This window comes from Vanellus vanellus (assembly GCF_965231255.1).
Source record: "Vanellus vanellus genome assembly, chromosome: 20".
Lineage (NCBI taxonomy): Eukaryota > Metazoa > Chordata > Aves > Charadriiformes > Charadriidae > Vanellus > Vanellus vanellus.
The window spans coordinates 4,411,819-4,426,581 of record NC_138925.1 but is presented as its reverse complement, the minus strand read 5'-3'; positions in this window follow the sequence as shown (position 1 = coordinate 4,426,581).

Here is a 14,763-nt window from a genome sequence, read left to right as displayed (position 1 = left end):
GGTGGCAATACCTTATGCATAGTCTTAGAAAAGATGCCTGGCTGACATAATCAATTGGTGTACACAGCATGGTGTTGGCAGCCTTGTGCCTGGTTGCACTTCAGCTCCGGAGTGGATAGCTGTGCCCATGCACTGACCCTTTCTCTGGCAGGAGCTGTTTTCCCCGTGTACGTCTGTGCTGCACTTCTGCAGTGTTATTCCACCTGTATTTCATTGCTGTCCTGCTTCTGCCCATGCATGATGCGCTGCCCCACAGCACAGCAGCCTATGGACCTGTCCCTGCTCAGCTGCGTTCCGCTGCAGGCCCACAGCTGTCCTTTCTACCTTTTTACACATGTATGCTCTCATTTTATCAGGGCCTCCCAAATCCGCTTACACGTATGAGCTCTCCCTTGCACTGTTCATAGTTTGCTTCTTCCAAGCAAGGCCGAGGCTGTTTCCAGCTCTGCTTAAACCTGAACCTGAAAAGGGAAGACCATAAGGGGCATGGTGGGAATTTCTGGTTTGATTCAAACTTAATTGTCTCCCTGATGTCTCTGGCTTGCTTTCCTCATTAGTTACTAGATGTGCTGGTTGCTGACACACTGAGCTTACTTTGCGAGTCCTTATGGGCCCTGGGAGCTGCTCTTGCTCTGGGCTACCTGTGTTGAGAAGTGCCTCCAGGTCTCTCCCAAGAGGAGGACGGGAGCAGTGAAGGGAAGGAAGCAGTGTGCTGGTTGTGTCGTTCAGCTGGGGTGAGAGCTGCTCTGGAAAACCTGGGTTGCCTGGAACTCAATGTCGGTGGTCTGCAGGAAGGATGATACTCGGGTATATTGCTCTATAATTGAGGCAGGGGTGAAGCTGGGGCAACCCCAACTTCTGTGTGCCCAAGGCTAATCTGCCTTGCTTGCGAGATGGACACAGCTGCTCTTTACCTAGTACAGATAATGCTGGTAAGTGGGCCTGGAAGGTAGGCTGTAGTCTCCCTCCACATGCAGCGTGCGAGACTCCAGGTCCTTGTTGCCCTGCTTGCTTTTCTCTTGGTGTGGCAGTTATGGTGGACAGCCAGTCTGGCTTCATCCTCTGAAAGCACCAGGTACCCATAGGGCTGCATGCTTCCAGATCACTTCCTGATCTCAAGAATGAAATCCTGCCTGGTCTCTCAAGGCATGTGTGTTTCTAGTCCTCCGTGGCAGAGCTCATGATACCCTAGGTCAGAAACATCTCCTGTTACCTCCATACCGAGGTGAAACAGCTGGAGTTCTGCCCAGCACAATTACAGGCCAAGGATTGCTTGTGGTACTGATGAAGGAAACTTATTTCAAGCAGTACAATTTGGGAAAGTCCTGCTTGGGTCAGAGTTCAAAAAGGGGATGGGATTGGGAGTTGGGATGTTAATAGTGGGCTCTGCACACTGTGTTGCTACAAAGACCTGCAAGTCACAGCTCACATGAGGGTGTAGTGCAGGACTACTCAGCCATCACGTATTCTTATGGTCCTCAGCTGGTGACGTCTGTGGCAGAGGTGTGCTGCATGAATTAAGGCCATGGTCCTGGGCCTTCTTTTGAGGGGGCTGCTGTGGCACTTGGAGAAGTTCCTTCCCCTTCTGCCACGGAGAGCGCCTGCTTCCTCGCAGCTGTCATGAGGAGCCTCCTGTGTTTTTTCTCCAGTGTAAAACAGGGCTGGATAATTTCATCACTGCTAATAACATTTCTAGCGAGGCAAGCTACAATAATGATAAGGGTAATTGAATCTCATGCTTCAGGGATAAGCTGAGCTCAGGAGGGGGATCAGGGAGGAATTCATTTCCCCCTTCCCTGTGGAAGCTGCTTTGTACAGTTGATCATTTGTGTTGAAAGGCTGATGCTTTCCCTGGCACAGGGGCTGGCCTGACCTTAACAGCTGAGCTCCAGAAGATTCCTCTTGTCTGCTGTCTGTCCTGGGTCTCGATGCTCTGGTCTGTGGCGAAGGGTGAGCCGGATTTGCCTGCAGTCATTGCAGGAGAGAGTGGAGAGCGGTGATAAGGGGAGGTGAGGCACTGCCTGCCCGTGGCTATCAGTCGCTTACAGCCTGCTGGCGTGTGCAGGTGCGTGCTGAGAGGCAGTGAGAGGGGGCAAGAGTGCCAGGAGGAACAGAAGAAACTGTAAAGTTAGCCCCTATGCATTGTGTTCCTGTGCAGCTAGCTTGCTGTAGAAAAAGCATTTGAACAACTGCTGACAGTGGTAAATTGCTCTGTCGAGAGCGCTGCTTTGATTTTTAACTTTGGAGGAATGAGTTAACCTATAGGGACATGTGATGAAATCAAGAATACAAAGCCAGGCTGTCCTAAGGGTTGCCAAGAAAAGAATTCCAGCTCCGTTGTCAGCTAACATGTATGGGCTTTGGTGAATCTAATCCCCATGACTTGGAAGGACTCCTCTTACCTGTCATCAGAATAGCTAGGAGTTCCAATTCTTGCAATCGCATTGCAAAAATTGTTGGAAAAAAAATAAAATCACATTACAAAAATATTCATGGTAAAAACTTAATTTCAAATAATGTAGTTTGAGAAAATCCTGACTGGATCAAATCTTAAAGGGGGCCTAGGAAGCAAAATGTGTCTGTATAACTGTTTTTGTTTTCCTCTCAGCTCCTAATACCATCTAGAGGTGGATGCATCTCAGTGGGGTCTGAGGGCATCTCTTACTACCCTTCTCTTACCTCAAAGGAGTATTGTTGTTTAATCACCTCATTTATGCTTGTTGGGAAACTTCAAGCATTCTGAGCTGTGTGAGTGAAAGGGGCTGTAGAGAATAGTGTGTTGTTACTTGTTAAGAATAAACCACAGGGTGATGCAGCTCAGCTAAATGGAGCTTTCAGACCTCTCTGACAGGGTGGGAGCTCTCACTAGAAAGACTTGGCTGGCTGAGCTGGAGAGAGGAGGTGACTGGTGCACGGTGGGAGAATAATGCCAGCAGCCAGCCATCTGCCCTGGTCCCCTCTCTGTACTCCATGACTGTCCCTTTGGATGGATGCATTTCCCCCAGTGCTTGGTCTGGATAGGATCAGGCAGTAGAGCTGTCTCAAGTTCTGTAACTGCACATCCAAGACCTTGAAAATGAAGTGATGTGTTCAGCAGCCACGCAGGGAGACCGTGCAGAGCAACATACTGGACCCAGGAGCACAGAGGTGTTCAGGAATGCTCTGGTGTCTGTCTTCACTTCTAGGAGAGAAACCTCCAAGCTCAGCTGTGCTATGTCCTGGTGGGAGAGCCCAGGAGGCAGGAAAGCATTTCTATTCATTTTTTTCCCTTATCAGTGTGAATTATTCATGGAACTCCACTGACTTAGTGCTGGGGAAAGGATTTCCTGTTCATTATTTACTGATCTCTTCAGAAGCATTATGCTTTTTTCTTTTTTTCTTATTTTTTTTTTTCTTCCCCTGGGATCTCTTTAGGAGCAGAAGTTTGTCCCCCTGGACTTTCAAGGAGTCCTTTGCCATGTGCCTTTGTTATTTATTCTTTATAATGAAGCTGCTAGAATTAATTCCTAAGAAAGACAGTGTAAAGAAACATCCCTGTCATTAAACAGTCTTCAGAGCTCTGGTTAAAAGATTTCCAGGTGGCAAATGAATGCCTCAGTGGACTTTGTGTCAATTGACTCAAGATGTGATTGACTGATGGTGTCTAGTCTCATATCGAAGCTGTCCTTGATGTCTATCACCTGGTTCCTTCCCTGGCTGCAAGCATAGGATGAAAAGACTGCAGTAGGATGCACAAAAGCCCTGGTGACCATGCTGAGAAGGAGTCCAGCAGTTTGGCCGGGGACTAGGTCTCTCTTGAGGTTACCGATCCCCAAAGTATTGAGCACATTGGGGTAATACCCTTAGATTGTTTTGGTCAAGGTTGTGGTATGTGGGATCCGTGCCCTGTAGCAGTGTCACTCCTTGTTTATCAGACAAAATCTGGGTCGTGTTCCTATCTCCTCTGCATCATGGGGTCTTTGATAATCAGAGAGGACGGTCTATGCCAGCATTCCTGCCGTTCTGGGGTTGGGTGCCTGAATGAGACAGTGACACATCTACCTGCAGTCCCATGCATGATGGTGTTCACGCGCATTCCTGCACATCCCAGGAGGCACACTGAGTTTGCTTCTCACTGGAGTTTTGCCCCTTTTTTTCTCTTTTTCTCCAGCCCTAGCACTTTGTGCAAACGTAGGTGTTGCAAGCTCAGCTTATTGTTTTTTATGGGACATTTGCCGTTTTCTAAAGGTGCTACTCATCCTTATCTAGTGATTTGCAGATACACATAGGGTAATTTCTCCAGGTCTCTTTCCAGGTGGGACTGTGATAGAGTCAAGTAGTTAATTGGGCTATGTGGTCTCTGAGGCCAGCTTCAGATTCCCGATTACCTGTGTGGATGAGCTGGGGAATTGCTGCTGTGCATATTGATGAAGACAAGCTTTTGGTGGGAGCCTGCCAGGCTGCGGGGGTGAGGAGCAGAGCTGAAGGTAAGACCCAGAGAGGGGAGTGATCACTGGCGTGAGGGGAAGAACAGCTCATAGGGTGTGAATTGTTCACCCAGAGGGTGTGAATTGCAGGCACCGGTGCAGATGGGGCTGTGAAAGAGATCCTGTAGCATTGCTCTTGTAAGCAGGGCTGTGGGCTGGAGCAAAGCCCTCTCTCTGGGACACTATGGACAGGGAGAAGACACTGTGGCTCTCTGTACGGTCTCTGTTGGCATGCTCAGACTGTTGTATGTTACATCCCCTGTGGTGTGCTCTGTCTGCTTTTGTGTGGGCTGTGCCAGGTCTGCCCGCCTCTCTGTAAGGTGCACAACTTAGCAGGATTCTAGTTCCCAGAAAAGCTGCCTGAAGACTTTTGAAAGACTGGAGGAGCAAAGTGCATTGAGGCACAAAACTTAGTCGCGGTCCAAAGGGAGGTAGCAGTTCATCTGGGCAGGAATTGCTCCCACCTTGGCTGTTCCCACCTCCTCCTATCCAAGATCATTAGACTTATGATGGAACAGAAGCAAAGGAAAGGTTTGAAAGCAGCCTGGAAAAGCTCGGCTGGGGTTTCTGGGTTGTAGTATACAGGTCGTTAGGAAAACAGCAGCACCTCTGCCTCTTGGTTAGCTCTTAATGCTCTCTGGAGATGCAGGTTAGCTGTCTGGCCAGGCTGCAGTGTGGGGAGATAGGGAAATGGGCATGATTAAATTATCCAGGCAGTTCAAAGGTCTCTGCTGGCAACTGCTCCTTGTATTGTGTAGGGGAAGGTTGCAACATTGATGAGTGTAAGCCATAAGGGAAGAGACAGAATGTGTTGCTGAATCCTGGCAGTTCTTGGCTCAGGGGTGTTGGCTGTTGGGCACTGACATCCAGGGGCTCAGCAGGACAGGCTTCCAGTGTCTTGCAAGACAGACGCCACTATCCAGCGCTGCACCACTCTGACGAGAGGCAGCGCGGTCCCTTTTTTCACCTCATGTGGTTAGACATTCTCCGGACACCCCGGGGTTTTTCCTGGCTGTTTCTCTATGTGCAGGACATATAACAACCCTTTCAGCTACTTTCTGCCACCTAGATATGCAGCAGTGATGTGCTCAGGGAGGGAGAGCTTGTGTGGATTCCCATCTGACACCAACTGGGTATTGGTACTGAGGGAGGTAGAAGCTGGCACTGGTGGGGCTTGGAAACAAGATGAAATGTCATTCATTTTGCATGCAGGCAAAAAGCACAGTAAATGAAAGGATTAGATGGAGTATGCATGAAGGGAGAGTTCTTGTCCTGATCAATAATTTAAAAATTCCCAGGCTAGCGAGAGTTAGAGCTGCATGTACAAAACAGTTATTTGAGTCTTAAGAAAAAGAGAAAGCAGCAGCAAAAAAAACCTTCCAAGAAGCTATTAAAGACACTAGTTTGTTTGGATTTACTGGTTGCACTTGAGCTGAAGGTTGCAGTTAAATGTAACTGGAACTTATGCATTTGTAGGAGTTCATCGTTACTTTTATTCAAATTGCCTTAAACTCTGTCTATATCATGATAGCATAAGGGAGAATAAAAAACTAAGCTAGCCCTGTCCACTTAGAGGAATGGCTTTGTCTTACTGAAATCATAACAATTCAAATGATTTTTCTTAATGTATGCTGAACGTGTCCAAACTTTCATTCCGCATGGCCATGTGCTGTGTTGGAAGCTGTATAAAGCAGTGAATGAGGCTTGACTGAGGAGGCGATGTTCAGAAAAACAGGGCTGTGGGCTTGGAATTCTTGGCTGTACTTGTAGGCTTCCTGCGTGACTCCTAGCTAAGGTGGGCTTATACTGCTGCCATCCCTGTGCTAAAATAGGGATAATAGCTCATGGAAGGTAATAAAATCTGCTGATAGCTCAGAATCACGCAGGTGTATCATGGCCCTCGTTCCTGGAGCAAGCACTGTCTAGATACAGATCAGGAGTTAATGCATCCCATGTGGTGGGGTTTTATGTTGGTAGAGATGATCTTGCCTGCCTGTATCAAAGCCCCTTTCCCCACCTCTTTTCTATCCATACTGAATCCCAAACTCTCTGCTAAGAACAGAAACACTGACCTTCATAACTGTCCATCGTCAGCATCTCCTTTTCTGTAAGGAGTGTGTCAAACTGTAAGTACAGCAGCTACTTGTTTCTTTAAGCTGAAACACCCAATGGCAACAAATCAGTGTAATTTCTTTTTGGTTTATCTGGTTTTCCTCACAATCACTGCTACCATTAAAACTTATAGAAACAAAAGAAGTCCTCTGCTTCTTCAAATGTACCATGGTGCCTTTTCAGCACCCCGCCTGCCCTGAGTCTAGTCCATGCCATGAGAAATAGTGGCATCAGCCAGTATATTAGTGTTCCTTGCTCTCTGGGAAAGGCTGATTAGAGGGGTCTCAGCTGAGATATTCCAGCGAATAGTCCCCGGTGGTGTCATCTAGGAGCTGTTGTGCTGCCTCTAGGGATCCCCAGAACCAGGCGTGCCAGTTAATTGTTCCAGGCGAAGTGTTAGAGCCTTCCAAGTAAGAAAGGAAGGTCCACTTGTGTGTGCTGGTCCGAACCCCTCCCAGACAGCATGGCGTCCTGTGCCTGGCATAACCGCAGGCTTGCCCCAAGCCCAGGTACCAGAATGAGTGTTTTCACATTTGTTGCAGTGGTTTTGGATCAGTGAGCGTTCCCCCGCCTCTGTCCACTTCCACCTAGCCCTCTCGCACTTGAGTGCTGTGTTTCTTGGATTTGTGCCCATGGTTTTGTTTTCTTACCCACAAGAGCTGCCCTGTACTAGTTATTATACATCCTGTCGCTGCTGGGTGTGCTTGAACTTGACACAGTCCCCAAGGGTGCAGTGGCAAGTATGGGCTGGAGCTGTGCTCTCTCCTCTCCCCAGCCCTGGTTCCCACTGATGGTGGGTGACTGCGAGTTTGTGCTGTGCAGGATGGGGCACACAAGCATCTGAAAAGGACAATTGGGGCTGCTGCCTGATTATTTCTTTTTTTATATATGTTGCTTAGAAACCAAACTCAATATTACCTAACTCCACCAGATCTGCAGTGCAGAACTCATTGCACAAGGGGAAAGGAGTTGTTTTTTTTTTTATTATTATTATTTTCTACTTTTTTCCTTTTACAAGAAATAACTCACTTTTCAGCTGTTGGAGAAGGTAGTAATTGATCTAGGGCTTTGCAGCTTGCCTTCCGGAATGGTTTTATTCTTAATGTAGGAATAAAACTCTGTTAGGTCAAATACACAGCAATAAATACAAGAAGCACATTAGCTTTAATATATTGGATTATTCCACTTGGTGGTGACGGGGGAAAAAAACAAGATTTAATTCCCCTGGCAATGCAGGCAAAGAAAATCGCTTTCCCTACTCATTTTTTTTTCTGTTAAGTCATTTTTGTCTGTCAATGCCAGTGCTGCAGGCTTTGACAGGGTTTAATTTTACTTTTTATTTTTTTAACCTAGTATGAATGTAAGAAGTATTTTCTCCAAGTAAATTGTCCACAAATTCACTCAATGCCTTTTATTTCTAGCTGTTACTACAGATTCCTTCCCTGATGGGATGTGGGGAGCTCTCAGTACAGTCAGATAAGGGGATTGTCATAAACTGGCAGGGCAGGGTAGTGTTTGGCTTCGCTCTGCTGTCGGAGGGGGGCAGTGAGTTCAGCACAGCTGTTCCCCTTCCTCCAGGCATGCTGGTGGTGGTTTCAGTTCCTACCCTGAAGCTTCCCAGCTAGAACTAGGATTTCTGTTTCTGTGCCAATTGCTTTTGTGATGTACCACCACCCTTCAGTGCCATAACATCCCTTGCATCTTTCCTTGTGTCCCAGAGACTACTAGTGGCTTAGGACTTCCACATGGTGGTGAATGTACCCAGCAGTGCATAAATTTCTCCCAAGTAACATCGCTTGCACTGTTGAAGTCTTTCATCGAATCCCATGGTCAGTTCTTGTGCCAAGCCTTCTCTCATTTTCCTGGGAGAGCAATGACATTGGATCCTTTTCCTACAATCCTTGCATTTTCCCAAACATCTATTTTATATCAAGAACAGGACGGATGAGAAGAGGTAGGAATGATCTCCTTGCTTGTCATTGTGGCACGCAGATAAGTAGAAGGTGGCTCTGCTGTGCACCGGACAAGTAGCAGAGAGACTACAGCGGAGGTTTAGCTTGGGTAACAGAGGAAACATCTTGGAGTGGCAAAGGACTGAAAGAAAAGATTTGCAAGGGGTGAAGCCTTCATAGCCAGAAAGCTTTGAAAAAATCCTAGATGAATCTGTCAGGAGTGATGTACAGGTGGGGAGGGGTCTGCCATACACAGAAGGGGATTTAAAAGCAGGCAAGCTGGGGGTGTGTGGTTGGGGTGGGGAGAATAGTGTGTGTTGGTTTTAAAGCCCCTTTCTACTGCATGCAAATTGGCAAGAGAGACCAGGGAAAATAGCGAGGCAGGAGTTGCCGTTTGTCTCCATGTCATGGAGACTCCATGAGTCTTTGCACTGTATTCGGCTGTCCAGGCAGAGTTATTGCTCCAATAAGCAGGGCTCCTCCACCTGCACCTAGATTCTATCTGATTGTATTTGTCTAAGACGAGAAAGACTTCACAATAATCCTGCTGGCAATTAATTGGCTTTTGTTCAGCAAGAGTGAACAAGATCTCATCTTAATCTGTTTCATTATTTCTCCTTGTATAGCAGAGTGAACACAAGATTAGGTTTAATTTACAAAAAAATGCAAAGTCATTACTCATATCTGGATCAGGATTTTATCTGCTTCGTTTTGCAATGCTTCATGTGTCAATATTAACAAGAGGAGCTGCATGGTGTGTGGTGAGGTGGAAATGGTACTGCTTGACTTCAGGACCTTTTGGAAGGTTTGCAACTAACAGAACTCTGATATCCTCCTTCCTCTTACCCCTGTCTCCTGCCTTTTCTCACAAGCAGCTTTGTGCTCAGGAAAACTAGCCTCTTCCCGCAGGGCAGTGGGCCATGATGCTCTTAGCTCTCATCTCCTAGCTCTTTATGCAGTAGTAGCCCTGGGCATACATATGGAAAAGAGTTATGGGAAGCCAAAAGGAAATGTTGTGGGGGTCCATGGCAGTACCAGCCAGAGGCAGGTCTTGCTTGACACCAGGTGAGAGGCTGTGCCAATTCCCTGTGGGTAGTCAGTGTCTGAGGACATCCTGGTCCTGCCAGTGCAGGAAGGCCAGATCGGTGGTTTCTGAAATACTCTCCATGGCTGCAGACACATGCACGTGCCTGTGGGTTTATCTGCCCCTATGCATTTCACTGCACTTAGCTGGGAGTGCTTGTACAACCCATGCCACTAACCAGGCTCCCCTTCTACCCATTCTCCCCCACGCAGCTGGCTCAGGGAGCAGTGCACAGCATGTTCCCTTTCCCCTGGTTCTTCTGAACATGGTACCTACATCTGCAACACGCTCAGCGGGAGGCATCTCACTGCTGAAGCTTGCTTCCCTCCCTGGTTAGTGCTGAGCTCCTGCTGCAGTTAGATGTGTTCCCCCATGATCCATCAGTCCAGTGAGCACTCTTATGACTTTATTGTGGCCTCTCTGCCTTTCTGGGAACACTGATTGTGCTGTGGTTAATGGGTCTGCACGGATAGAGCAGCTCCAGATGAGTTGTTGTAAGTGCCTGCAAGGGAGGTTAGCCAAGGGCATGTGTAATGTAGCTGGGACTCCTGCCTTGTTGGGGAGGGCTGTTGAACTTCACATGTGAGGAAGGCAGCAAAGTGGCTGTGTGTGCCTGTGCACAGTGTAGATGGGGATGCAGACAGCCCTGCTGCTCTGGGTGTGACTCTTCTGATTCTCATTAAGGTAAGGCGATTAAGGTAAGAAGATGCTCTGCAAGGAAAGGAATGTTACTGATTTGAGTGATACGCTTAATAAATTAATGCCCTAGGATAGCACTGGGTGAGTTGTACTGCATCCAATTGGATTTGAAAGGAAAGCCTTGATCTGTGTTCAAGAAAGCTTTCACTGCTCTGTATTAGTGCATTACGGTTTAAAAGAGGGCCTGCATTGAAGACAAGTGTGCCGTGGATGTCTCTTGCCCAAGAGGCGACTACTTCCAAGCAGGCTGTCCCAGGTGGCAGGGAGAAGCATCAGGGTCTGCCAAGCAAAAGCTGCTCTGCAAACCACGACAGCAGCCGTGTGAAGGGGACGAGAAGAAGAGAGGAGGCGAACTCGAACTGAAGCTAGAAACAAGGTGCAGCCATCAGAAACAGGCCCACAAACGCAACACTTAGTGGTACACTTTAAACGATAGCATCTCTCGGCGTGTACCCCCGGGGCCGGCGCGTCTCCCCGGGCTCGCTGCCTGCAGCCCGAGTGCCCTCTGCTGTCACTGCGAGTCCCGGCAGCGCCGAGGGCCAGTGCGCCTTCCCCGGGGAGACACCGGGGCCGGTATCCACGGGAGGCCTTTGACATTGCCCCTCAGGGGACCGCAAGCAGGGCTGTGTGCAGAGCAGTGTCCGCGGGATGCTGCTGGCTAGCTGGAGCCCAGGGCTGGCAGGAGACGGTAGAGGCAGTCGAGCACCCCCACTGCAGTCTCTCTTTGCATGAGACAAAACTCTCTTCCTTGAAAAATGAGGGAGGCTCACACTCAACCCAGAAGTGTGCTTGTTCAGCTGTATCTGGCTTTTCTGTTCCTGGGACATCTATTCCTCAGATGCTCATCTTGACTGTGTACCTTGTCTGTCCTGTTCTGGTTTGTCTGGGTACCTTTGCTTACCTGCAGGCTGCTGTGTGAGGAGCTCAGCTCCCGTACAGCTGTCTTGGGCGGTAGTTATGCTTTCCGGCTTCCATGAGACTTCCCAGTTGAACTCGCCATAGCTGTTCTCTCTAACTCCAAAGTGCTTCCCCAGTAGGAAAGCATCTTTAGGCCTTTTTTTTTCCTGATAGTTAAGGAGACTGAGAAGGATGGGGCGGTCGCTGCCCCACGGACATTGGGAGGAACTAGCTGGATAAAAGGAGAAGCAGGAATCGGGTTAGCATTGCGTCAACACTCCTCACCCGTGGACTTTGTTTTTCCCTGAGGTAGCTGTATGGTATGGAACAGTGATGAAGGAAGCGTAGGAATGTCTGTGTCTGAACTGCCCAGTGTTTTCCATTTCTTTGGAGATTTTTCTACCCTTGACAGGCATGTGGGCCCAAATGCAAGGATAAGTCACTGGCTTGCCATACCATCTGTCACTATACTCATCTTGGCTGCAGCTTCAGGCTGGAAGCTTCTGCTGAAGGTGTGGCTGATGTCCCGCTATCCTGGCTTTCAGGGCGTGCCATTCCTAGCTTCTACAAGCTGTTTGATTTACGGGGAATCAGTCTCCTAAACTATTCACCCTTTTACAGCTGGCTAAAACAGCTGGGCTGTAAGCAACAAGGAATTGTCAGATAGTTGTCTTTTTTTTCTCCCCCATCCCTCCTATCCCCAGCCTTAAATGCCTGGTGGGGGAGCAAACTCCTCCATCTGTCCACAGCTCCCCTAGGTGGGTAATAATAGATGCTTCATATAGGAAAAATTCAATTAGACTTGACAAGAGATGTATGCTAATGCTTCCTTGCCAGGGCCCCATCTTGCTCGGTTCTGTTCCTCTGCAAGAGACTTGCTGTAGGAGCTATTATGAAAGGAAAAACCCTTTTAAGTAGAATGGCATTTATAGCCGGGACTGGTCGGCTGCTTTGAAAAGCAAATTACAGTGGGATCTTGTACAACTGCTGCCACCATGATGCAGTGGCTACCCAGGACATCAGATGCCAGCTGCTGAGAGTAGGAAAAGGCTATGTGAAGTGCTGTATGTAGAACTTCTCCTGGTGCCTCTGAGTATTTAAAGCAGCCAGGGTAAGAGGTGTGTTCATGCCCATGTCTTGGCCAAGAGTGAGTCTTAAACTCTCTCTCCAGTTTTCATCATCTAGCAGTTTTGTTCCAATGTGGGGTGTTTTGGAGGACACTTCCATTTGTTGTTCAGTATAGGTCACTACTAAGCTCAGTGGTGGCCTGCCCCAGAGATGGCTGTGGTGCAGTGTGCAGTTGTGCTAAGGAAATAAGAGCCTTTTCTACAGCTGTTGTTGCCGTGTTCAGGACTGGGAGGAGACCCTTTTGTGTGGTTTTGGTTTTATTTATTTCTCCAGCATAAATACTGCAGCAACGCTCAATTTTTGTGTTTTAATGCTCAGATTTCTAAATACTCTGAGTCTAGGTGATGAGAACATCAGTTACAAATTACTTGGGGATGGACCTCTTTCTGTCTGTACAGCACACATGTCTGCATTGGTGATCGATATTCCCAAAAGCCTACTGTGCAGTATCACACAGATACTTGCTGGTGTTGGCACAATAGAAAGCAGAAGGGAACCCCCTTTGAAGCTGTGTGTGATAGCCCTTCAATGGCTGGGAGCTTTAATACATCTAAACCCTTTTGTCACAGTTGCACTGGCTTTCTGTAATCCTATGAAATTGCATCGTCTCAATTTCCATGAAGTCTGTAACATGTGAGAACCCGTTAACCTCCTGTGTTCTGTTTGTCTTGAACAGATGAGTTGACATCGTCTTGGAATTGGGCATATGTGTACAGTGCAGACTTCAGTGTGTTCATGCTTCTGGTTCAAAATTCAAAAGGTATTTGGAACAAAATATTTATAATGCAAGCAAGACTCTTCCCCAAGTACCCAGGCAGTCACTTGCATTGGAACTGTAGCAATGACATGGCTGAACACAAGGAGTCATCACTCCCTTGAGGTCAGTAGCAGCTTTTGGAAGAAGCTCTGTGGAGCAGAGGTCACTGTTCTCTGCAATGAAGCTGCAAGGCATGGAGTGGCTTGGAAAGTACCTCTTGGAGGTGCGTGGGAAGGTCAGGACATCTTTGCAGGATGCCCCTGACAGCCAATGTGAACACCAGGTCTGCTGGTGTGAAGGGGGAAAGCCCCCGGCCAGTTGCATTCATTGTAACAGAGCTGCTGGGGAGGCTGTGTGTATTTAGTAGTTCAGCCTCAATAAGCCTAAAGTGGGGACCATGGCCCTACCCTGTATTTACAAGGGACACAGTATCTGAAGGCTGAATCCTGGGGTTTACCCTGACTGTGAGACCCTGGCTTAGCAAAGGTTCAGTTTAACAATTCCATCACGATGTGGAATATTGATCCCCTTGCTGTACTGATTCCTTAGGGATGGGTGGAGGCCTAATTTCTTCTGTGGGGCAGAGAATTGGCAGCGAGTTGAATATTAACTAGCAACTTTGTCAGCTTCATTAAAGGCTGTGGTGAACAAAGCTGCATTGTGTGACAGTGTGCAGAGGTAATGGAGGGGAAAGAGTTAAATTTTGAACTAGTTCTGATCTCTCCTGGTTCAGAACCAAGGCTGAGCACACAGTAGAGCTACAGTTACAGATGCCCTGGAGGGCATCTGCCAGGGCTGGACTGTGTGGGAGCCTTCCCGGACCACCTCTGTGCCTTGCATGCATTCCCACTAAGTTTAAGTGCACCTCTGCCTGCTGCTGCTCTGCAAACCTGTTGTCCATCAAGTGCTTCTGACAGGTTCAGGCTGCTGGGTCAGGGAGCAGAGCATGTACCTCTTCTTGGGAGACTCAGGGTATTATCTAAGATACGACTCCTGTTTTTTGGATAGGACTGGTTGACGTCACTCCACATAACAGAAAAAGCACACTTAAGCACAGGACACAAACACCCAGCACACAAGGGAAGATCCACACACAGTTGTGTCATTTTATTATGTTTGTCTGGGCTCTGGCTTGGCATGGCTGTGGTTCAGAAGGCCTGTGTGCCCTGGGCATCCAGTGCAGCGGTGCAGAAAGCCTGATGAAGCAGAGCAGCATGCACAAAGTGACCAGCTCGGAAGCTCTCTCCTTTGGCTGCAGGTAATAGTAGTACACTGCACTTGTAACGGTGCACTTTGATGCAAAGTGGTATTCAAGTATGTATGTGCTGGTAGCCCAGGAAGGGAAGACACACAGATGGACACAAAAATATAAGTGCCTGTCTCTCTAGGTGACACCAGTTCTACTAAAGGGATGCTGTGCCCAGAGGACTGACTAGCAGGGACAGGTGTGGCTCAGGGAAGCTTAGGTGTCTTTGTTCAGGATGGTGGCTCACAGCCCTGAGTAATATCAAGAGGCACTAGTGGGAGTGCGTACAAAGTGCTGTCTTGTCAGTGAGCATATGGAGTGGAGGCAGATGTCTGCAAAAAGTACACATTATCAGCAGGCAGGAAGAACTGACATCAAGTGGGGCTAACAACAGCTTTCTGCATGAAGAGTATCTCCCACCT